We start from the raw sequence: 23,657 nt of genomic DNA on the forward strand, positions 1-23,657 counted from the left end.
TTCATTACAATTATAGCAATATATGTAATGTTCATGTATAACTTATACAGTTCAATGTATTAGACAAAATAATACAACAATATCATTGACAAATAGTTTGGTGACCATTAGAATTAATGGAGCCTGCTTTCCTGTGCCTTTCAGTCTTGTCACTGACTTTACTATCTGAGCCATGCAAACAGTAAGTTAAGCATTTCCCTGCCTGGGCTAGTTACAAGAGCTTTCTCTCACGTGAGCTGTCCTGGCTTTCAGTAACACTGGAGTTCACTTACCAGCCCATCTTTTCATCCTCATTTCCACTCCAGTCCTGCAATCTAAATGCCATGTCTCATCAGAAACAAGGCTCTATTTTGATATTATTTACTCATGAACAGATTTTTAAAATAAAACTACACTTATTTGAATACTAAAACTACACTTACCATTACTATGTTGGTGGTTGACATTGTGAGAGATCAGTTGTTAACTTGGAGTCAAACCAGAATCAAGCTGTCCTTGGCAGTTGGGAGGTACAGCCATATATATCATTGCTCTTATCAAGGCACTTTCTAGAAAAAGCTTCAGGTCTGCATTCACAGCAAGATCGGTGAACTCTGAACTTGTCAACACTGTCCTGTCCAGAGGTGTAATTTAGGGTTTTCAGCCAAGTTCCCCACTTGGAAATTGGAGAAAGTGTGCCACCCAAGAGGGACAGGGGTCAAAAACACAAGGAAGGGAAATTCTGAATAAAAAATACACAAAGGCACTGACAAGGACTAAATCCTTGTCCTTCAAACACCTTCACACGATTTCCCCCAGACCTGATGTATTGGGATTTGCACAGAAAACCAATGTTCTCTGTCCTGAACCCTGTTTTGGAATCAGGCAACAAAATCAGGTCACCCTAGTAAACAAAATCCTTCTCAAGCCTCAAGGAACAAAAGAATAAAAAAGAATCCTTAGAGAATCCAGTCCAGTAGTTTGGTGATCAGAGCACTTTTAGCTCAAGGACTTCTCAACTGTCTTCAAACACACCCCTGCATGGTTTGAACCAAGATTACTCATGTCTCAGGAGGGTGCCATCTTCACCAGATTATTGGTTAACTAGGGGTACACCAAAAGATGCACCCCAATGAAACAAGTGCAATTATTATTTATAAATAAACGCACATTGTTCAGAGCCTGTTAGGTCAGCCCACTAACTACCAGCTTCAGGCATTAAACTTCTATCTTTTCTTCTTTGATGAAGACCATTTAATAAATGGTCAGCATTTGTAACAGGAAATTTACCACAGGATCTGCTTTTCAGCGTGTGATGGATGCTCATACATGGACCAAAAAAAAGGGAAGAGCAGTGCAGTAACAATATCAGTGTGTGACAGTGAGAGCTAAGCGAATTGATGGAAACTACTGAGTGAGTAGGAGATGAAATGGCAGGTTAAATTCAATGTCAGTTGTCGTGGTTTAAACCCAGTCAGGTAACTTGTTCACTCACTCCCAGTGAGTGGTGCCGAGCTGACAACAATCAAGGTCCGTGTCCGTCTCCCCCCCCCCCCCTGCACCAGGGCTCTCCCCTTCCCCGCTCCCGGAGGAACGGGGAGGAGGATCGAGAGAGTGCAACTCCTACGGGTTGAGACAAGAACAGTCCAGCAACAAATCACCACCGCTACTATCAGCTAAAACAATGATAAGGGAAAATAACAAGGGAAGAGAATACGATACCACCGGCCAAGAAAACGAGTTCCACCCGGAAGCCCCTGTCCTTCCGGGTAACTCCCAGTTACCCCCCACCCCGGGCATGACGTGCTGTGGTATGGAATACCTCCCCGGCTAGCCCGGGTCAGGCGCCCTGTCCCTGCGTCCTCACAGCTTCCCCTCCTCCCTGGCAGAGCATGAGCCTCACAGAGTCCTTGGTCAGGGTAAACATCACTTAGCAACAACCGAAAACATTGGCTTCACCAACACTGTTCTCAAACTAGAAGTCAAAACACAGCACTGCACCAGTTAACACAAAGGAAAAAACATGACTGCTACTGCTGAACCCAGGACATCAGTGCATGCAAAATAACGTAGTAATGGAAAAATAGCTGTCAGCATTCATCCAGAGACCAGACAATGGACTATAAATTAGATACTTTCACTCATGAAAAGGATCTTGGAGTCACTACAAATAGTATTCTGACTTTATCAGCTCAGTACTTCTCTGTGGTCAAAAAAAAAGGGGGTACTAAAACTTATTATTATGAAGAACGAATAGACAACTAAGCAAAAAAAAAAAAAGTCTCCAACACTTCTTGGAGTTATGGTTGGAACATATCAAACAGGATACAGTAAAAACAGTACAGAGAAGGATGAAAGGGATGACAAGAAGATAGAAGAAATTAAATAGAACAGAGCAGCTCAGTCTGGAAATGACTCAACTGAACAGGCAATAGATATAAAAGTAGACTATAATATCCTGAATACCAGAGAAAAGATGAACGGGAAACAATTATTTGATGTTTCACATAGCTCAGGATGTGGAAGACACCAAATGAAATGATCAGATAGCACGTATAAAGGAAACCAAAAGAAGTTCTTTTTCCTAAGTAAAAATCATATGCAAAAAGTATAAATGAGATCAAAAAAATAGTCAAAATTTAAAGAATAAAACTCTGTTAAGGCATATGAAATGTCTTGATCCTGATACAATTTGTGACTCCAAATGATCCTGGAGGTAAGGAACTAACAGAGACTATCAGGAAAAGGTTATTTTGCACTTTCACTGTTCTTTGATATGTCCCTTGCTGGTCACTGTCAGAAAGCTGGGCGGATGTCTGCCCTTGCCAATCATAGAAACATAGAAAAATTAGGGTTGAAAAGGACCTTAAGATCATCTAGTTCCAACCCACCTGCCAGGGGCAGGGATGCCTCACTCTAGACTGTGTCGCCCAAGGCTCTGTCCCACCTGGCCTTGAACACTGCCACAGATGGAACATATACCACTTCTTTGGGCAACCTGTTCCAGTGCCTCACCACTTTTTCATAGTGAAGAACTGTTCATTCTTATGTTCTTATATATTGTAATAAAAGCCTGGTTTTAAACAACAGAGCAGCTTCTGCAGACAGAGAGCCACTATTTATAAGTCTAATGCAAGACTCAGTCTCCTGTGATACAGCAAATCTTTTTCAGACCCAACTGTACATCAGGTAGAGCAGGGATTCATGCGTGGATATCTTCTAGCCAAGACAGGTATATTTTGGGTATTGTAGTGTCTTATACAAATTGCTTTAAACAAAAAAAGGTTATACTCCTCAGCTATGTAATGAAGGAAAATTTTAATAAGTTCTGTTATGCAGTTTGCTGGAAATACAGAAAATATGTTAAAATGTAATATTTTTCATTTTAAGCTTTGTTGGAAAAATTTTAACATTTCTATTAAAAGCCTTTTACATGCAAATAAAGCTGAATAAAAAAATATAAAAAAATGACCTGTGTATTAAAAGCTCAGTAAATTTCAGTTACTTTTTTTCTCTCAGACACAAAAAGAATCAATCCTTTCAAGTTTAAATAGGAAAGAAACACTAGAAATAAGAATCTCATTCAACTGATAAGCTTCTCTGAAAAGTTTAGCTGTGATTAGAAATTCAAGAAAAAAATCTAAAATATTGGTATTTGGCTTCTGACCTGAATTAACTGGATTACTGCTATGTCCTTCCAGCTGAGCTAATGGCATCTGATGATTTAGTGTCTCTTCATTGCCAGGCTGAAATGCTCCAAATCATAAAGCTATTTCTTAATACAAATAGCTAATCCAACTAAAAACTCATATCAGAAATATATAGGAATATTTGATATTTCTAAGAAGTTCCTCAAAAAACAATTAGATATTAAGAGAAAAATGCACTTAAAATATGTCAGAAACTATTTCATGTGTCTGAAGTGATCAGTCACCAACGTTTTGTAAGGAAATTAGCACTGTGAAAAAAAAATTGCAAAGAAAATCTGAAATTGTTGATGGAAATTATTTTGGCAAACATTTAAGAGAAAAAAATGATTCTAGACAGCATGGCTGGGATGGAAATTCTTTGTTAGCCAAATACTGTCTCATGATATGCTTTCAAAATTTTGACAGTCCAATAGTGTTTGTAAACTTCATATTGAATTAAAAGTCAGAATGATATTTTCCACAAGAATAAATATTAGTAATAAATTGATCATACCTCTAATTATTTTTGGTTTACTGTAGCCTTATTACCCATTTTTCTCACGATTTCCCTTTCTATAGCTGTGAAAGCAACCCACCCAAGCTGAAACATTATATGAAGAATGTGTCATGTTGTTTCTTCATGTGGGTGAAAACTTCTTTTTGAAGCATAGTGAAAAATGTGTGGGTTTTGTTGTTAAGGTTGTTAGTGCCAATAATACTCCAGTGATGGACAAAAGCCTATAAAAAAGAGTCTAACTTAATTATACTTAAATAACTAGGGCGCCTCTAAAAGGTAAACAAATACTCTTCTGCGGCGTTGCCTTCACCACAGTATTTCCTAAATTTAGAACGCATGTGCACCGCAGGGTTGTGTTTATACCAAGTAATGGTAAATGTTTACTTTTTAGTACTGTATGTTTACTATGTATTTATAAAAATTAACTGAAATTAATATACAAAGAATATGGGGAGAAACTGAAATATGAAAAGAAATCTAGCTATACACAGAGAACAAAAATTAAAATGTTAATTTAGCTGCAAAAATAGTGTAGTGCCATATGAATAGCACTGTGAACAAACTACTCCAGGGTGAAAGTTAGCACAGACTTATTCTGCTAAGCAAGGTAGGATCCTTCAGAAGCCATTCAGATTAAAAGTGATCTTAGGTTAGGCAAAAGGTGCCAAGAAGAGAAACTAGAGCTACTTTACCCTGATTTAAGCATGTTATGCTTTGGAACTAGCTCTTACAAGGACTCATCAAAAACCAGAAATCCTATTCAGTGGAATATTCTAGGAAGAAAGAAAAGCCCTTCCGTCTAAGTTTGGATGTAGAATATCCCTGGAAATTTTCCATGGAGAAGAAAATCCAAACATGATACGTATTTACATAATCAAAATACTTTGTTGTGAAAATTTAATCTCAGTTACAGTTTCTAGCCCGCCTAGAACAGAAAGGACTTGACCTCACAGGGTAGGAACCAGGATGCTCAGGTACCCAGATGCTCAGCTTTGTGGCAGGGACCTCTTAGCTAGCATACCAGGTAAACTGGCTGGACTTCAGGCTCAGCTTGGCAGTAATTCTGCTGATGTTCTTTTGGAAACTTGTGAAACCTTTCACATGTTCACAAAACATTCCAGTTTTGAGAAACTACCACATCCTAATGAAATCTCACTTCATCTAAAAGTACCATTCCATTCTAGAGATAAGGAAAATACTATTTATTTTGGATTGACTCCTTCTGGAAGAAAATACAGGGTGAAACACAAAATTATTCCTGGGGGTTTTGTCTCAGGATGTTACTTGGGCCATGAATTGTCTGTCCAAATCCCATTCTTTTTAGTTAATAAATTTCTGCTCCTTCAGGAGAATATGATGTCAATACGTCTTAAGTTTGTCATTACTGATTCCACCTTTTTGACATAATTTCCTCAGATGAAGACATTTTACCATGCTCATCCTGTCTGCATTTCTACTTTTCCTGTTAAAGACAAAACCAAGCAAACACCAACAGCAACAAAACAAACAAACAAAAAAAGCAAACTAAGACAGTCTATTGTCCTACTTCTTTCTATAAGAAGTATGAGAGATACTGAACTGGCTAAGAAAAAATCTATGCTGGTCTAAATGTCTAAGTGTTATATCCTCATGGCAGGACCTGAAGAGTCCGTCAGTCTTTAATTCAAGACTACATGATATGGCATGGAAACAAAGTGCTCAGGTAGCAAAAATTGATGGAGCCTCACTGAAGTCCTGGTAGACCACCCTGCCTGCTCCTTTCTCCTTTTCAGAAAAAAAAAAAAGATATTTGAATGATATTTTCTGAGGGCTGAAACTGAGAGAGGGAAGCTGCCTGGAGGCATGCGTCTGTGTCCAGATAGGACAGCAGCTGAGCTAGCAAGGGTGTGCTTGGCTTTATGTGGCCCTATTGCCACTGGCTTGAATGATAGCCTACCAAGGTAGCAGGTGCCACAGCATTGCTTTTGTTGCTTGCTGTGGCAGCAGTTAATTTTTTGGCTGTGAGAATGGCAGCTGCCCAGCTTGCCAGAGTAGAGGTAGAGACATAGCTTTGTAGCTTGTCTAGGATATCTGATATGGCACATAAATCACTACTATTAGCAACACAGTAGCCTTTTGCCTTCATACCACCACTACTAGATAAAAGGACGCAAAGACAGAAGTCAAGATATATTTTTGTGCAGTATTGATCACATCAAATACAAAACTAAGCTGAATGCTCAAATGCCCCTGGCTGTAATTTTTGTTCATTTGTTCTTTTATTTGCATGGACTAATGGCCTAATGTTCTCTCTTAGTTAGCAAATGGTGTAAATTATATAATATTTGATCATGATTTATTTTCTCAATCTGTAGTCCTCCTTTTATACACAGATAATCCCAAGAGGCCATTTACAACCATGATTCTATGGACTATAATCACAGCTCTAGGAATGTTAACATGAACTCTTCTCTACTTTACCCTGAATATTCACCAGCATCTGCTATGGGATTAATATAAAAAGATTTTGCCACACATGGCAGCCAATTAACAAACAATATGTTGACACAGTTTGGGGCTATCCCTTCATCTTCTATGCAGAATCTGTTGTGGCGGTATCTCCAGGGGTTTAAATTGCAGTCCTCAGCTTCTTGATTTACATTTGGCCTTTCATTGACTCTTTCTGTCCTAATAGTATACTTTTTTATTTGTATACAAATATTAAATAGAAGTTAACTAGGATTTCCTCTTGTGTTCTTTGGCTGTTTAAGTCTACAGTGGTGAGCTTTTGCTTCCTCCAGCTGGATGTCTTATTTAAATTGCTCTGTTACTAAGGTAGGGTGCACAGGTATGAGCACTCGGGTTTGAGTTGATTATTCTTTTCTTCTGCATTTGTAGTAGAAATACTTTTATAATTTATGTAAATATTGGTGTTTCAAAGATCAGTAATGCTGCTGCTTATTTAGATTGATTCTATAAAAACTAGATACCATTATCCCTTCTGAATTAATTTGCCTGAAATGAATTTTTACTATGAAATTTTTAAGGTTTATTTTCAAATTCCCTTTTCTATGTTGCCTATAAAAGTAATTGTTACACTGATGTATTTTTAAATGTTGAAGTCAACGTAATTTTCCATTGCTTCCCACTACAACATTAACTGTATGATTTATTCCAGTTTTCAAGATTTTTTTATCAGCAGGGGCTTGCCCTCAGTCTCTCTCCTATGCAAGTGGTCTTGCGCAAAACAGCAAACATGCCAAAATGTAGGCATATATTTGTGCACGCCCAAAATTTAAGTTCTCTCTCTCTTTTGGTTAGGAGATGAAAGTGCCAAGAGCTGAGTGTATCAGATTCTGATTAAAAAATAAAAACTAAAAAAAAAAGCCACCTGTATTTGAGCCATTTAAATAGAATGTGCACTTCCTGGAGTAGTGAGAACATATTAGCTTCCTCTTCAAGGGCTGCAAGATTGGGAATTGCTTCCTTTGCGTTTAGCCATTGAAAATTTAGGCCCTGGATATAATTGAATGTCATCATCTATGTTCCTTTTATAGTTAGTAGGTAAAAAGAGTCATGTGGAGATGCCTGTTCACCGCATCTTGATATAGGTGTCTGTCTTAAGTGTGATTGTTACTCATGTTGTACTGCTCCCTATGGTCTCTAGGCTTGTCATGCCTACTGATTTACTCTAACCTGCTTTTTTCACTGGGTTTTTTTTTAAACTTTCCTTCTTTTTCCTGTACCAAAGTAAATGTTTTGGTTTTTTTGTTTGTTTGTTTGTTTTTTTTCTTTTGGGTTTCATCCCATCCTGCTGTGACTGAAGTAAAATTTTATAGTGAGTATTACATAGGCATATTTTTGCCCAATATTGGTTTTACATACAATTCTATACCCTCAAAAAATACCAAAATTAAACTTGGCTAGATATTTCCCATCATGAATTAGTATTTAAAATCAATAATTCATCTGGGATCAATTTAGACATTTTACAATTTGATATCCAGAAAGAATTCAGATTTGAAATTATAACACATACCACGGCAAAAATTTGGGAGGCTTTGATGTAAAGAATTGGTAAAAGTTTATGACATGAAAGGCTCAACTGATGTGTGCTATTTTCATATTGCAAATGGTAGGCAGGAGGAAAAGGAGAGGATGAAAACATAAACCAAAAGTGAGCCTAAGTTAAAAAAAGTGAAAGGTCACCAAAGGGAAAGACTTACAGAGGCTGTGATCTGGATCCAGTTATCAACCTCCAAAGAAAATAATGAGGTGTTATTATTTTTATCATATTGGAATGAGTAAAATGAACATCTATAACACTGTTTATTTATCTCAAAACTAGGTCTAAGGGGAAATACTTCATGAAAACAGAAGACTGGAGTAATCTAAAAGCAAAATGTAAAAGCACTCACTGTATGCATATCTGTTTATGTTTATATGGACATGAGTTTGGCTATATCAGTCTCTAAGCTAACCAGGATTTAGAAAGATATATAAAATGTAAAATGGAAATCTAGTCACTAAATATTAACCCCTAAAGGGCTGAGGGGAACATTTATTTTGAAATAAAACAAAAATGAAAGTAAAGCTATGCTGCCCTTGGACAGCTTCATTCTCCTCTTAGCTATTCAGTTTTCCTCATTAACATTTTTCTTGCAAATTTTGACAATTTAAAAAAGCGTTTCCAATATGTCTTGAGCATTTACTCAGGAGTCACCTGAAGCCTGTGAATTCACAATAGTGAATTCTGAACAGCTGTTCTCAGATCCATCTCTGACCCAGGTCCACTCCATTCAGGGTGAAGGTCCATCTCTCCCACACTGGGAGGCTAACACACAACATGAAATATTTCCACTGAGTTAGGGCTAAAGTCAAATGAAATCATATGTGTGCTTCATTTCTTATTAAATGCAAAAGATTTGCAAACCCATAGTTTTCCCGTCTCATGAAACAGCACAGAAAATATTTTATTTAGCTAAGCTGTAACTTCTAATGAAATATGACAGGAGGTAATGAGTGAAATTGTATGTCAAGTCTCAGAGGATATGTCTGTTAGGAAGTGGGAGGGGGAAGCCCTCATACAGTTTGTTTGAGACTTTTAGGGAAAACTACGCATAGTTTTCCCTAAACTACGCATTGTCTCCTAACAGTGAAGAATTAGGAGAATAGCCTAACTGAGCAGAAGCAGATGAGCAGAAGCAGATGAGCAAAAGCCAAGATACTGTGATATTGTTAACCTTTTCATGTTTGAAAACTGAGAAATATGAGGGAAGTTTAGATGTATCTGTTGCTTATCATTTTCATCATGCTCAGTAGTACTGAGATGTTAATTCCTGTGATGGGATTTTGATCTGACTATGTTCAGGGAATTTAACTATAACTTAAGTTATAATTCAATGCGTTAGATCAATGATGTCAATGAATGCTGATTTTTCCCAGTAGCATTTGTTGCTATTAGTGCAATAATGAAGACAGGTGGAATTGTTTAGTGATGTCCAACCAAAGGCTGAACTGACTTAGAACAGGATGGTGCACTCACTTTTCTGATAATGACACAGAAGTTTTCAGACCACTCTGCAATTAGATATTTTACTTTTTTACACATACATTATGAGCCACAGACGGTGAATGTTGATAAGACACCTTTACTCACACTAGGAACAGAGGTATTACATTGTGTTACCTAAGCTGTAAAAACTTAAACCTGTGAATAAACCTATTTTAACTTTGCCAAGGTAACTCTGTATCTTGGCACTAATTCTTCTGCTGTCTGACTGCATTTTATTTAGCTGAAGTATTTGAGTCAAGACTCTTTTCAGCAGACATTCTATCACCCATCTTCTCAGTTATCTTTGCATCAATCCAACATTTATTTTTCTGATGCCCTTTGTTCAAAGATTCTGTGTACTTACACAAACTGAAAAAATGTGGAAATATAGCATATCCTAATTTAATATATCAAATAATCATATACTGATTAAAATTTTCTGATTTAAATTGTTATCCCTCATTTCTTAAAATGCCTTTCTGTCCCAGTTCTTGAAGGCATTTGAAAAATAACTTCCAAGTAAGGAAAAACCATTTAATAAACTGCAGAATATTAAATTTTTCTTTGTGAAACTGTACACTTCAGCATATTTAAAGGCAAATTAGACCTTTCATATAATAATGCAATATGGATAATATTTATGCTTCAAGATTTAAAGTCTATCCTGTGATAAAAAGGAAAGCTGATGTACTTGTTTTCAATTGTTTCTGTTCACTTTTTTCTTTTTTTAAATATCTTTCTTTCATTTGATGCTTTCCATGATACATTGTCTCAGAGCACAAGCCCAAAGAGATTTCAAAGATATTCTGAAAACTAAGAATCCAGAAATACAGGAATATGTGAGTTTTCATAGGAAGAGCCTCGAGTAATAACAAAGAAATGGAAAATAACAAAAGTTATAGGATCACTAAATATGAAGTGAAGGATGTGATGTTCATCTGTAGATCTCTAGAATTAAAGAAAAAGCAAATGTTATTTGAAGCTAAACACTGAAGCAAGCTGATGTCTTGTGTGTTTTTTCACGTCTGTTTTTATATCAGCACTCATCTCTTCTATGTTTAAGCTGCTTGAGTATGCTTTTTCCTTCACATTTTACCTTTCCCTTGTCAATTTGATGTTGAAAGAATCCAGTCTTTTAAATAACTGATTGTTTTCTTGGCCACAGAATAAACATTAAGGACCAGTTGTGTTTTACATTAAAATAGCATGTTTACATAGGGAAATTTACACTCTTAGATTCTTCCTATGTCAATACATACGCATGTAAGCGTTCCAAACTTCAGTGCTCTCAGTTAGCTAGAATACTACAGACTTTTTCCCCTGATTGGGTGAGCCCCCTGGAGTTTCCAGCACAAACTACTTCTGTATGTAAAATTAAAGGTTTGCTTCTGTCTGTAATTATATATATCTTTTTGAAATTGGTTTTATATTTGTGACTTTCAAATTCAATTTCTCCAATGTTTGCAGAAAATCATGACACACACAAAGCTCAATCATGGTTGAATAAAATAATGTAAATTTTTAACCAAATACTAACAGAAAAGTTTTGTCGCATTTATCAAGCTTTCCTTAGTTTTATTCTTATAGAAACGCGTTTTTATTTTATTGAGGTTTATGTGCCCTGGAAACTAAAATCTTGTCTATGCAGCTGATAATTAGTCCTTCACAAAGTTAACTTTACTTTTCACATTTTCACCCTTTGATGTAAAGCATATTTCAGCGAGAAGGCTGAACTAATTCCAAATTAAGGATCCTTCTACAGGAAAAGCATGGTTAAAAAAAAATTAAAAACAATAAAAAAAGGTATTATTTTACCCTGGGCCTATTAATCAGATAGAAGGTTTTCATGTTGTTTTTTACTCCAAAATGAAGACTGTGAGACAAAAGGCTATAGGTAATTACCTGGAGAGCTACTGCTCTGTAAGTTAAGCATTGTCTGCAACACCCAAAAAAACCTACAACTTTATGAGATACATTGTTGAAAGTACTGATGCAGATCTATAGATAGCAAAGTGTGTATAGTCCTAGAAGATGGAAGCATATATCTCCAAATCAAATGGACACAATTTATTAAGAATTTTAGCTTAAGACAGCTCTTGTTCTAACATCAGTTCCTTCTACATGGTCAGCACCAACCAACTATTTAATCTCAGATTTAACACTCTTCATTCATATCAACAGCCCTGTCAAACACTGAATACTCTTTAGGTCTCAAATCTGTCCTAGCTACGAATACTAGCTACAGCCAAAGGCAGAGTGGTGTGTGAGACCTCTCCAGTAAGATCGCAGCATTCCATATGCTGTATTGATTCTAGCAGAGTTGTTTGGATCAAGATAAGGTGGGAGCTGTGGCTTTACAACATGAATTCTTATATTAGTTGGGAGTAGCTGTAATTTGCTCCACCCTAAACAGTCTATATGTGGTCTTCCTGCTTGCAGCAAATAACCAGCCTAGTCACCAGCTGGAAAAAATATGTGGATACCTCTACCCAAAGCAATGGTGAAAGTGTTGCCGCCTAGGTGAAGTTGCAGACACAGTTAATTGTAATAAGGAAAGTAGGGCATGCAGCTGAAGGACACCTCATATACTCCCTACAGCTAAACATATATATGGTTACATACTTCAATGTAATTTTATCTGGATGAAATTATTTGTGCTGGAGAAGCACAATAGGCTGCCAGTGTGTAAACAGTCTCTTAACATTTTGCAGCCCATTATATTTTGCTGCCTGAGGCAACCTCCTGCTCTGTGTGGTTATACAGTCCTGTTTTTATTTTCTGTTGTTGTCAGATGTGAGCCTATATATCACTCTTTTCAGGAGAGGCTGGACTCAGCATTGCTGTATGTAACTTAACATCAGCAGCTGTTGATGGCAGGCAACTACTTAATGATCCTATTGGACAGTATAAAGTTACTGGGTGAAAAACAAAAGGAAAATAACAGTAATAAATAGACAAAACAAGTGAATAATATGCTCTACTAACTACTTCCATTTCTATAAATAGGACATGTGGGTAATAAAATTCTATTTCCCATGCCCGAAGTGCCATTTGCGAAGGACCAGCCCAGAGTTGGCAGCGATTCCAAATATGTTGTTTTCATGTCAGCAAGTCCATTTTGGGGATTAAAATGACCTTCCCAGATGGGGAAGCATTTGGTACTTCCCAAACCTGCAGTCAAAAGGATTCTGAATGCAAACATGAAATTCAAAGAATGGGCAAGCAGATTAGTCAAATGACACAGTCCTTTTGCTCAAAAATATTGAAGCCTTTCCAGGGAAGCTGCTACTAAAATGAATCATCTGCTAATTGTTAACACATGCTGAGACACCACTGCTATCTACTGTTATAAATGTGACAAAAATATGGTGTCATAAGATGTATGGGCTGATATTTCATCCTCTTTCATCTTGAACCATGCACCAGAAGTATCAGAGCATCCTATCTGTAACATATTGACATGTAAGAAAAAGCCACAGAAAGACTGAGAAATAAATATATTTATGGAGAAATGTCTAATTGCACATCTGGGGAGAAATCTAATACATGTAAATAGGAAGTTGAATGGCACACGTTATCATCATACAATGTTAGTTAGTTTGAAAGTTCTTAGCTAGTCATTTAGCCAGTACTCAGGACCCTATGGGCTGTTTGTTAGAGGGAAAAATTGAGTCATCAGTGCCTTGGATGTCAATCTGTTTGTCCCAAAGAATCCCAGTCCTATTACCCTCAAGACAGCAAGGATCAAGCAGCAGAAGACAGTTTCCCTATTTGCAGTTGTGGGCTGCTTTCAAGCCTTCACTTAGCACTAAATGCAGGGCCTGCTTTGTTTACTATCGCCACTGCTCTTACCACTTCCACATCATTTCCCCTGCTTCTTTCTCACAGAGACACATCTGTTTCAGTGTGATCAGTTCCCAGCTTATGGGTGAAATGACACAGGGATGCGTCACTGGAGGAGATGCTGTGGGTACTAGTCCCTGCTTTTAAGCTCTGTATTCAATAAAGGAACTCAGTGGCTTCTTCCACTTCATTTAAGATGCTAAGAGCTGCAGTTACTGACAATTCTGTTAACTTTGGCTCAAAATCCCATTTTACCAATTTCTTTTCTAACAAACTGATTATTTTTGATAGCCTCTGTTGTCGTACTCCCAAATTGTTATACTCTGATGCCTGTAAAATAGTTGTTGCATATTGTTCCATGAAAACCATGACCTCATCAAACATCAACAAGTTTTGTGTTGAATATGCAGGAACTTCAGCACCAAAAATCAGTTCTTGGTTTTGAAAGTATTTGTTGTTGTTTTCAAAACTGCTGGCTTTACACCAAGGACAAGGAGAAATACTTCTTCAAAGCTGGGAATGTTTTTTCATTACCAATATCTACAGGACTATTTTATTTGAGACTTTAAACCTTTGTCTAATGTTTCTGGTTTAAGAACTACATGGTAGTCACCTCAAGCCTCTGAGTGTGCAGTAAAAGGGTTAAAAAGCAAGTCTGTCAGCATAGCTGGTGCAAGCTGCAGCACAGACATGGAAACAAGCAGACAGAGTGTGGGAGAAGTTACACTTTCAGACACTTTTACTGCTAAGGTGCTGTGAAGCTGCACATGTGAAGGTCCTCAGCGTTGGTTGAAGCCTCTGTTCCATGGAGAAGACTGGGTTGGGGGCAATATTGTCTGCACCTTGAACTTTCTAAAATCACTATATTTTCAGTTTGCTGGCTCCAGTGATGATCTAATTAAGATGTCTGAAGTATTCTGTCCATTTTTATATCTCCGTGATAATTCTCTTGCTATCCCCATGTATTTTCTGCACTCCATGGAACAAAAGCACAGGCAGCAGGTGCAGGTCAGGGCATGGCTGAAACCCAAGGCTTATGTATCTGTATCAACAGTGACCTGTTGGAGAGATGCTGCAGAACTGTCTCATACACCTGTGCTTACACACAAGTGACTGAGCTCTTCAGAAAGGACACTGTGAAACCAGTTTATCTGCATTTGTATTTCTCACTGTTGGCAAATTTCAAACTTAAAAAAAATATGACATGGAGAAGAAATACATAGTTTATGTGGGAGGGGATGGGGTTGAATCTTTATTTACTATTAAATAATAAATTGAACACTTGCCACTCCGTTATTTTCTGTATTGTTGAAACTGAAGTTAAAGCATAGTGTTTCCTTAGCAGCCACATGAGGCTAGGCTTTATTACAAAAGGAAGAACTCAAGGCAGAGTCATCTGATCTTTGATGAAGCTCATAATGAAACCCACAAGTCCTGAAACATACAGTTGCTACAGATATACAAAATGAATGTATTCCTAAACTTTTCAGAGTGTTTTGTAACAATACCGACGTTTGCTAATTGAACAGAGAAGTAAAAGGTGTCCCTCAGAATCGCCCTGAAGTTTTTGCTCCATGCGTACATTGCCCTTCGTCAGAGCTGCCTATATCTTAAATTAGCTAGGAGCCACTGGTACCTTCATATTTTGCTACTGGAGAGGAATACACTCTGGGAAATTAAAAACATATGGGAGGAAAGTAGGTTTTTTATTCTTTGGTCAGTTCCCGTTTTAGGGATGTGTCTAGCATGAATTTTATTACCCTCGTATCTCTCTTTTTTATTATGCTTAGAAACAGCCAGGCCACGAAGCAAAAGAATGGTTCTCTGATGTGCTTTTCTATCACTTCCTCACCGCCCTTTGTTCACATAACATTCTTTTCCTATGACAGTGTTCCGCATCTCTATCATTTCCACACTCCAGATTCCACATCTTCTGAGCACTACACCTTTTAAACTCCCATAATAAAAGATTTGCCTTATATGAACATTATGTTGCAGTTTTTATTTCTTCTTAACACTACAGGCAATCATTGTTTCCTACATTTATAGGATTTGAATGTAAGTCTTCAACATTACTTAAAAGATCAAGTGAGAAATGTTAGAAAAGGCAGCATGGTAACCAAAAAACAAATAATCAATGCACAGGATACTTACATAGAGATAAGAGGAAAAAATGTCAGATGTGCAGTGCTATTTTCAGTATCAAACTCCTGTTTAAAGAATAAGATTCAGCATTTACATATGTTGAATATCCAATAGCTTTTCTCTGTCTCTCTTTACCCTACTTACCCATTCTATGACTGCCTCTTGGGCCACCTCACTACTGTATCTATCCCAAATAGACAATGTGTCATAACTTAAGCTAAATCTCGGTCACAATTAAAACTATATTTCATCCTCTCTATGGTGGAAAAACAGCCAAAATTTTTCTTTTGTCTACCACAATAAAGAGGAAGCCATCCTACAGCTGATCATCATACCTGAATCCAGCTTGAAAGAGATTAACAGATCAATACTCTATGGGATTCTTTTCCACTTATTCCCTTCTTGGCCAGTAAAATGTTTCAAAAATTAAGGCTTCTATTTTTAGGGCTTTCCCCTAGTGGAGAGAGAGAAAAGGACCTTCAAAAGCAATTCAGCCTGTCCAAGACTCATCTGTCCTTGATGGTCTTCCTTGGTGCCCATAGACAAGAACCCTCATTAGACCCAGAGAGAGATGGAACGAAGCTGGTTTCCAGTTTTGGAAGAGTTCAAAAGAGGAAACTGAAGTGGCTATTATTAATATTTTCCCTTCTGGTTAATGTTATATTTTTTGTGAAAATATTTTACCGTGGGAACTCTCAAAATTCTATGTGCAATTTTGTCTTTCCTCTTGTTTTTCTTGTCTCATGTATTTGCCAGGTAAGGACTTTTGGGGGTTAAATACCTGTATAACTCCTAGTTTTCAGTGCTTTGTTCAACAATATAAAAAATCTGTTATACTTTCATCGTATTATTGACCAATATTAGACAGGGTATCTGACCCTGAGGGAAGGTATGTCATGTGGGTACTTGAAGTCCACTGATGTATGTGTAGATACTATTAACATCACCTTGTGTAACACACATTTTCAGTGCCACAAAAAGCACTCCATCTTGATGATGAAATGAATGGATTAGAAGAAAGGAGAGGAATGTCTATAGAATAACATAACAATTGTTGGAGTTGTATTTCTTCCACTAAATGTAGTCTTGAGGACAGCTCTTCTAAGAAGGGATTTCATATCTCCTTTTCTTTGTTCACATGCCAGTGACAGAGATGAGTGACTTATAATTTATCATGCAAAAATATTTACAAATATTTACATGGCTACTCTGGTAGATTCTTAGAATACTTAAAAAATTCTTACAAAGCTAAACCTAGCATAAGAACTGATTTAAATCACATCAATTGATTGTGGTCAACATTCAGATATGTTTTAGAAATGTTAACTAGCTTACAATATTTGGAGCAGAACATTTCTCCACTGACTTGCATAAATTATGAAGTTTTCTAACTAACAGCGCATTTCAATTTTTTTCATTTATTTTCCTTTTTTTCTATGAATATGGAAACAAATTAACTATAATGGCAGGAATATCCTCCAGAAAATGGTAACACTGAGAATCTCTGACTAGTACTGGAACCCTATTACTGGATAAAAGCTGCAGGCCTAGAAAAAAATAGCAAAATATTAAAAAAAATATGTGGAAACATGACAACTAAAGTTATATTAATGAGCATACAGATCAGAATCCAACTCTCACAGGTTTTCTCATCACTTAAACTTTTCACCACTAAAACTTTTCAGATTTTATGTATCAAAAATATACTAAGATATTTGTACTGATTGTTCAGCAGGTTATGGATTATCTCCAGAAATAAGAAATAACCTTGACAAAGAACACGTTAAGTAAAGACCTTGTTGAAATAATGAGGTGAGGGGGGGAAAGCTACAGTTATTTAAATTAATAATTAATTGAGACATTCATCATCACTTGATGTCTCCATTTTCTTTTCTGTTTAAATTTTGCTATCTTCAGAAAAGGAAACTACTATTAGATGTCATGTCACAGCATAGATGAGGATACCTTGGGTGTAGATGTGTATTTAGCACAGATATTAAGGCGTCATACTGAAAAAAAAAAATATAAACAAGCTGGCTTATAAAATAAGCTATAAACAGTGTTGTTGGAATATTTTTTTAGCATTTAAGAACATATCCAGAATTATTCTATTCTATTAATCTACATTTGTTATATTCCAGTGGAGAAACATCAAGAATTATCTGTATTCAGTGCATCCTAAGACTTACCTAGGGACCTAGAAATGGAGCTGAACTAGTTCACATCAGGAAACTTAAGCTCCAGCCATACAGGTCCGTCAGTTTCTGTTTTAAAGTAAAAATTTAAAATCTGTAGAAGGCAACATGCTCACTAAAGAAATGCAGACACATGGTCCCCATGGGACCAACTGAATACAAAACCTGAAGAAAATAAATAGATCTTTATGACAACAGTGAAATTCAACATCATCACTACCCTGAAGGAGCTTTATTTTTCTTTATTAAAAATACACATTGGATAACAATGAAAAATGTGCCAATAATCATATTTTGGTGACAAGGGTTTAAACAGAAATGCAGATCACCTCTTTTATGCTAAAAATATAAGATGAGGAAGAAAAGTGCTTCAATAAAAAATAGTTCCCAAGCAAATGTTCTGTAGTAATTCTATACAGGAGAAACTTTTGAGCAAGTACTACTGATCAGGAAAAAATAAATCAAGTAGTAGGTTATATGCACTAATAAACAGTCATCACAAAAACTCACACTCCCTGAAATAGCATGAAAGGATAGCTGAATGACAAACCATGAGCTATTTCAGAAATGTAGAACGGATGGTTTTCTGTAATCCTCCTCACTTTTTAATGCACTGAAAGGCTGAAGAATATAGGTCTTTTTGTGAACTTTAGCTGTTAGTCATTAATAAAAGAATTGTCTTGTATCACTTGTGCTTAGTGACAGAATTATATAAATATATATAGTAAGATAAAAAATAATAGAAGTACACCTGGTTATTATTTGTAAAGACTTAACTGTAAGTTTTTAATGATTAATTTATCTGGCATCTAATACCTTAATAGATCATGAGAAACATCAAGGGAGGAATGTGGTACTGCATTTTTAAAGTCTCTTTCTCTCTTACTGAATGATAATAGGCATGGAAGCTATCATTAGTCTTGTTAGATGATGGTTCCTTTAGGAATCTCTTATGTGTTACCTTTTAGAGGGAAGGTCAAAGAAAAGCCCCCTGGGAGTCTCCTTTCAGGATACAGCTAACACAAGCGTAAACTGTATGGAAATGGCTAAATTATCTTTAGAGAGACCTTGGTCTTTCACATCAATCAGACCTTTCTGAACTAGTAAAACAGATAAGCATCCTGTTTGCAAGACTGTTACTATCCATATGTTTGTCGTGACTGTCACAACAAATTTTGAATAAAAAGACCATTGTCTTACTGTTCTAATCTGTTGGTAAATGCTAAAGGTAGGTGCAATTGATTTTACTAAGAGCTACATGAACTGTGAGTACAAAAAATGTAACATTTAAGGTTGTAGTTAAAATACAGAGAGCTGGGAAACATAAAAGTTAATGTTACAAGAGCAACCTCAATGCTACCACTGCACATATCTTGTATATTTTATGGCAGAGATTTTACAGCATAATCAATAATCTATTAAGCTTCACATGTAAAAAGGAAACATTTACAAATTAAGTATTTATAGAATATATTCCACAATTGTTGAAAACTTTGTGGATTTCTTGACTTTTCTTGACTTTGGCTATACAAACTTGATGTTCTGTATTTAATTCATTTTCATTTTGAAGATGTTTGGGAGGACAGCCTGCTCCTAGTGTTTGGTTTATTGTTTTTATTGGTTTTTCTAAGTTCCTATACCATTACCAAAAAAAAAAAAAAAAGGCATGGGAAAGAGGGAAAGCAAGCTTCATACTCATTTTTTTCTGTTTGTCTTTCTAGAACAGCTTCTGTGGGCTATAAAGCAAAGCAACAATAGCTCATTTGTGTTTTTTCCACAGTGACTATAAGCCTGCTTTGATAAAGGAATTTTAAATAATAATTCAGATTTTTTACTATCACAGGATCTAGATGAAACTTTGGACAGACAACAGAATGATTGGAAATGCAGTGATAAGGTCCCATTTTGAAAGGTATACATTAAAAGGGATAAAATGAAGAATACTTTTTCAGAATAAGAAATCACAGGTTTTGCAAAGAGTGAAGTTTCCCTAAGGGCATTCAGATCTTGCCTTAAGCTTTGGGTTTTAATTTAAGTTTTAAATTTCTGCACAATAGCAATTTCAAACAGCAGCTTCAAATTTCACTTGTCTTTACACTCAACATGTGAGATACTATCAGTCTTCATAATCTGGGCATCCAGGCATTGCAGAAGAAATAATAATTAATTTCTTTATCAAACATGTTAGGGCCATGCTCAAATGCTATTATGGAACCCAAGGGGAACCTAGTCATGTGTATCCAAGGTTTCCCATTACCTTCAGGGAAATAATGTTGAATGCTGGACAGGCTGCCAGGCTTGTATGGGGTACTATGTATGCAAGGCATAAAGAGCTGCTTTTATGAAATTTAGCTAATTAGCTCACCTCTATTAGAAAAGTAACTTTCATTTACAGCATAAATTAGCTTTGAAATTAAGCTATCCTTTCTGAAGTTATTTGTGAACTTATTTTATGGTGTACCCTACACTCTTTCTGTAGATCCCTGCCCTGTGAATCTATTGATTACCCTCATATTTATTCAGTATTAAAGTTAGGTTGGCAAGATTGCCAGCATGAGGGTATGGCTGGCACTACTCCAACATATTCCGTATGGAATGATATGAGTAAGGCAATTGATAACTATTGTTCCAGGTTATATTGGGATACACCAGAAAAACCTTAGTCTGAGAATACAGCATTTACATATGAAATATCCCTGACGGCTCTTGCTATTATAGCTCAGGAGGTCTTTATCTGTCTCCAGGCACCCTTTGCTGTTACACTTTTCTCTATAGTCTTTAGCAATGAATGACGTATTTCTGTAAAAAATGCTAGTGTTTCCCAGAAAAGATGAAGTTTTGGGGATCTGATTTATTTCCCACCTAAAGTAGCAACGAAATTCAAAAACCTCCTTCTCTGAGACTGTGTTTAAAATAATCTGTGCATAAGTGGCCATCATAAGTGTCTCCAAATCCACTGAACTTAATCCATCTTGCACAGTTCTCCATGTCTGAGATACATTTTGGATTCCCTAATTCAACTCTCACTATATCCTGGAGTATTTTCTGTCCTGTTCTCTCATTCAATATTTTTAAATGTTATCTTTTCTCTATCAATCCATGCAGTGATGGCTGCTACAAGGTTTATGTCAATGGGCAAGCAAGGCTAGGCAATGACTAAAAAAATCCCTCACTGGATCCTGTGAGAGATGTCATAAGCAAGCTAGAAAACTATTGAAATCAAAAGTAAACATAAGTCCAGCTCAGTGTTAAACTAAAATTAACTTATTGATCAGTATCTTCTCAACAGTTCTCTGAGATGGAAATACATCCAGCTGTGGATACGGAAATGAGGATGATAACCTCTCTTTTCCTAAAATGTCAGTTCCATTCCATAAATCTTACTTCTTCAGCAAATCTTGTGTGACACAGATTATCTGCTTCAAGGGAGATAATATCCCCAGAAATAATATATATATAAGGGAGATAATATATCCTCAGAAATTTCCCAAAGAAAGCTCTCACAGGACTCTGGCTTTGGTGTTTTCTATCCTATTTGTATGGCTATTGAGGCACAAATATTTGCTCCCAGCAAATCTTCCCAGTACAGTCTTTCCAGTGGCTTTCCGGACTTTATTCACAGTATAGATACCCATGTGCCTATGTCTTCAAAACACGGATCATTCTGTCTCAGGAATCAGGCACCAGAAGGACCTCATTTATTTGTCTTTCGCATTTGTTGTCCCTTTGCTTCGATTTTGCTCCTCCGTTTAATCTTCTCTGTGACTACCCCAGTATGTTAAATGGCTTTCCTTCAAATTAATTTCTCTTGAGCTCTAGGTTGTCTCTTTCTTGTATATTTGTAATTCCTTGGTTCTTTTTACAATGCAGTGGCTTTTATGTAGCTTTCATTTTAAAAAGAATTTCTTTTTGCTTTTTAATTTCATAATTTTTAGGAAACTTTTTTTTTTTTACTTTAATTAGTAGCTTTCCTCTGCTATGCCTTCCATCTTCAAGTTGTATTTGATCTGTGAGTAACTTATAATTTATTCTCAGAGTCTTGACAACTGGCTATTTTGCCTGTTTCGCTGGCCAAATATTATATTTGCTGTATCTTAAAACTAAGTAGTGGAAGAGATCACAAAAAGACACAAAGACAGATTTTTCCTTATTTCCAGGATACTGTTCTGATTGATTTAGCCGAATGTGACTTTGTCCAGTCTCTTTCAGTTTAAGAAAAATAAGTCTTCTTTGAATTAGGAGGTCATTTTTTGGTTGCAGAGATGAACTTAGCATTGACTACTAGGACTTGTGCTAACCTAGCACAAACATGGATGAATTCTTTTGGAGCCAGCAGCTTTAGACATCTTTAGTGTCATGGATGATTTTTTTTGTTTGGTTGGTTGGTTTGGATTGGTGTGTTTGTTTGGCTGTGTTTTTTTGTTGTTGTTTTTGTAGGTTTTTTTTCTGTTTGTTTTTTTCTTTTTGTTTTTGTTTTTGTTTGTTGGTTGGTTTTTTTTTTTCTTTTAATGAACCTATTGTTTCTCTGGTATCTCTACCTCTTTTTAGATATTTGCATAACCTGGGGGACATTAACCTTGCCTACAAAGGACAGATCTCAGTTCTCCACTTCTAACAAGAAGACTCGCTTTCCTCTTTCTTGATCTTGGTATGGCAATATTTACATGATATTAAAAGGACCAGAGAAGGTCCTTTTACCAATGACTGGCAAAGAAAAGTAGAAAAAGGAAGAAAAGAAAAGGGAAAAAGCAGGAAAATATGGAAAAAGGAGAAAAAGAAGAAAAAGGAATAAAGGAAAAAAGGGGAAAATGGAAAAAAATGAGAAAATGGGAACATTAAAAAAATGGAAAAAGGGAAAAAGGAAAAAATAAAAAGGAAAAGAGGAAAAGGGAAAAAGGAAAAAAAAAGAGAGTGGAGAGAAAGAGGAAGAACTAGAAAAAGAAGGAAAAAAGAAGGAAAAAAATAAAGAAGAAAGAAGGAACAAAAAGAAAAATAATTTGCCACTAAGATCCTAAAAGAAGAATCTCTTAAAAGGACTCAAATACAAAAATCCTCAGTCCCCTGTACCTCTGCTTACCTGTCAGTGAACTCACAGAAAAATATTTCTCCATGTGTTTGACTTCATCACAAGTGAACATGAACTTGAGATCCAAAGAGGATCTCAGATACTAATAGGGTATCCTTGACTTGGAATATTGCTATTCAGGGCTTGTCCACCAAATTCAATTTCTTTTTCACGGACACCGATATTTCTTTTTTCGTTGGCATCCATCAGTCTGCTCCTGACAGTGTTGTCTTTTCCCCTGATACATTTTCCTGAGGTGCCTTATGAAACTGAGATCAAAATAATTGTCGTTCAGCAAGTCTGGATGAGATTATTTTGTTCTAACAGAGATGCCCAGACTTTGCCCCAAGTCAAAATTTTCTACCATTAGGTCTTCATTTGTTGGAATAGGGTCCAAGGTCAAGAACATCTGAAAATTATTATTAAACAAGGAATACTAATACCTCTTAATGCAGAAAGAGTGTAAACAATAAATAAAAAGAAGAGGTAAAGTAAACATTACTTTATAAGAAAACGAGAGGAAGTCTCCAGTTTTGTGGGTAATTTCATACAGTTGCACAACTGTAGATGTTTTATTTATAGTAACAGAATTTTTTTTTTCGTGAATTATCAATTAAGTATTTTAATTGCCATTATTATCTGCTTTGTCAACTTAGAATGGAGCTGTGTGTTAATACAAGAGAAACATCAT

The sequence above is a fragment of the Pezoporus wallicus genome, unplaced genomic scaffold (genome assembly GCF_028554395.1).
Source record: "Pezoporus wallicus isolate ANWC-B61680 ecotype Strahan unplaced genomic scaffold, APGP_CSIRO_Pwel_v1 contig_747, whole genome shotgun sequence".
NCBI classification, from domain to species: domain Eukaryota; kingdom Metazoa; phylum Chordata; class Aves; order Psittaciformes; family Psittacidae; genus Pezoporus; species Pezoporus wallicus.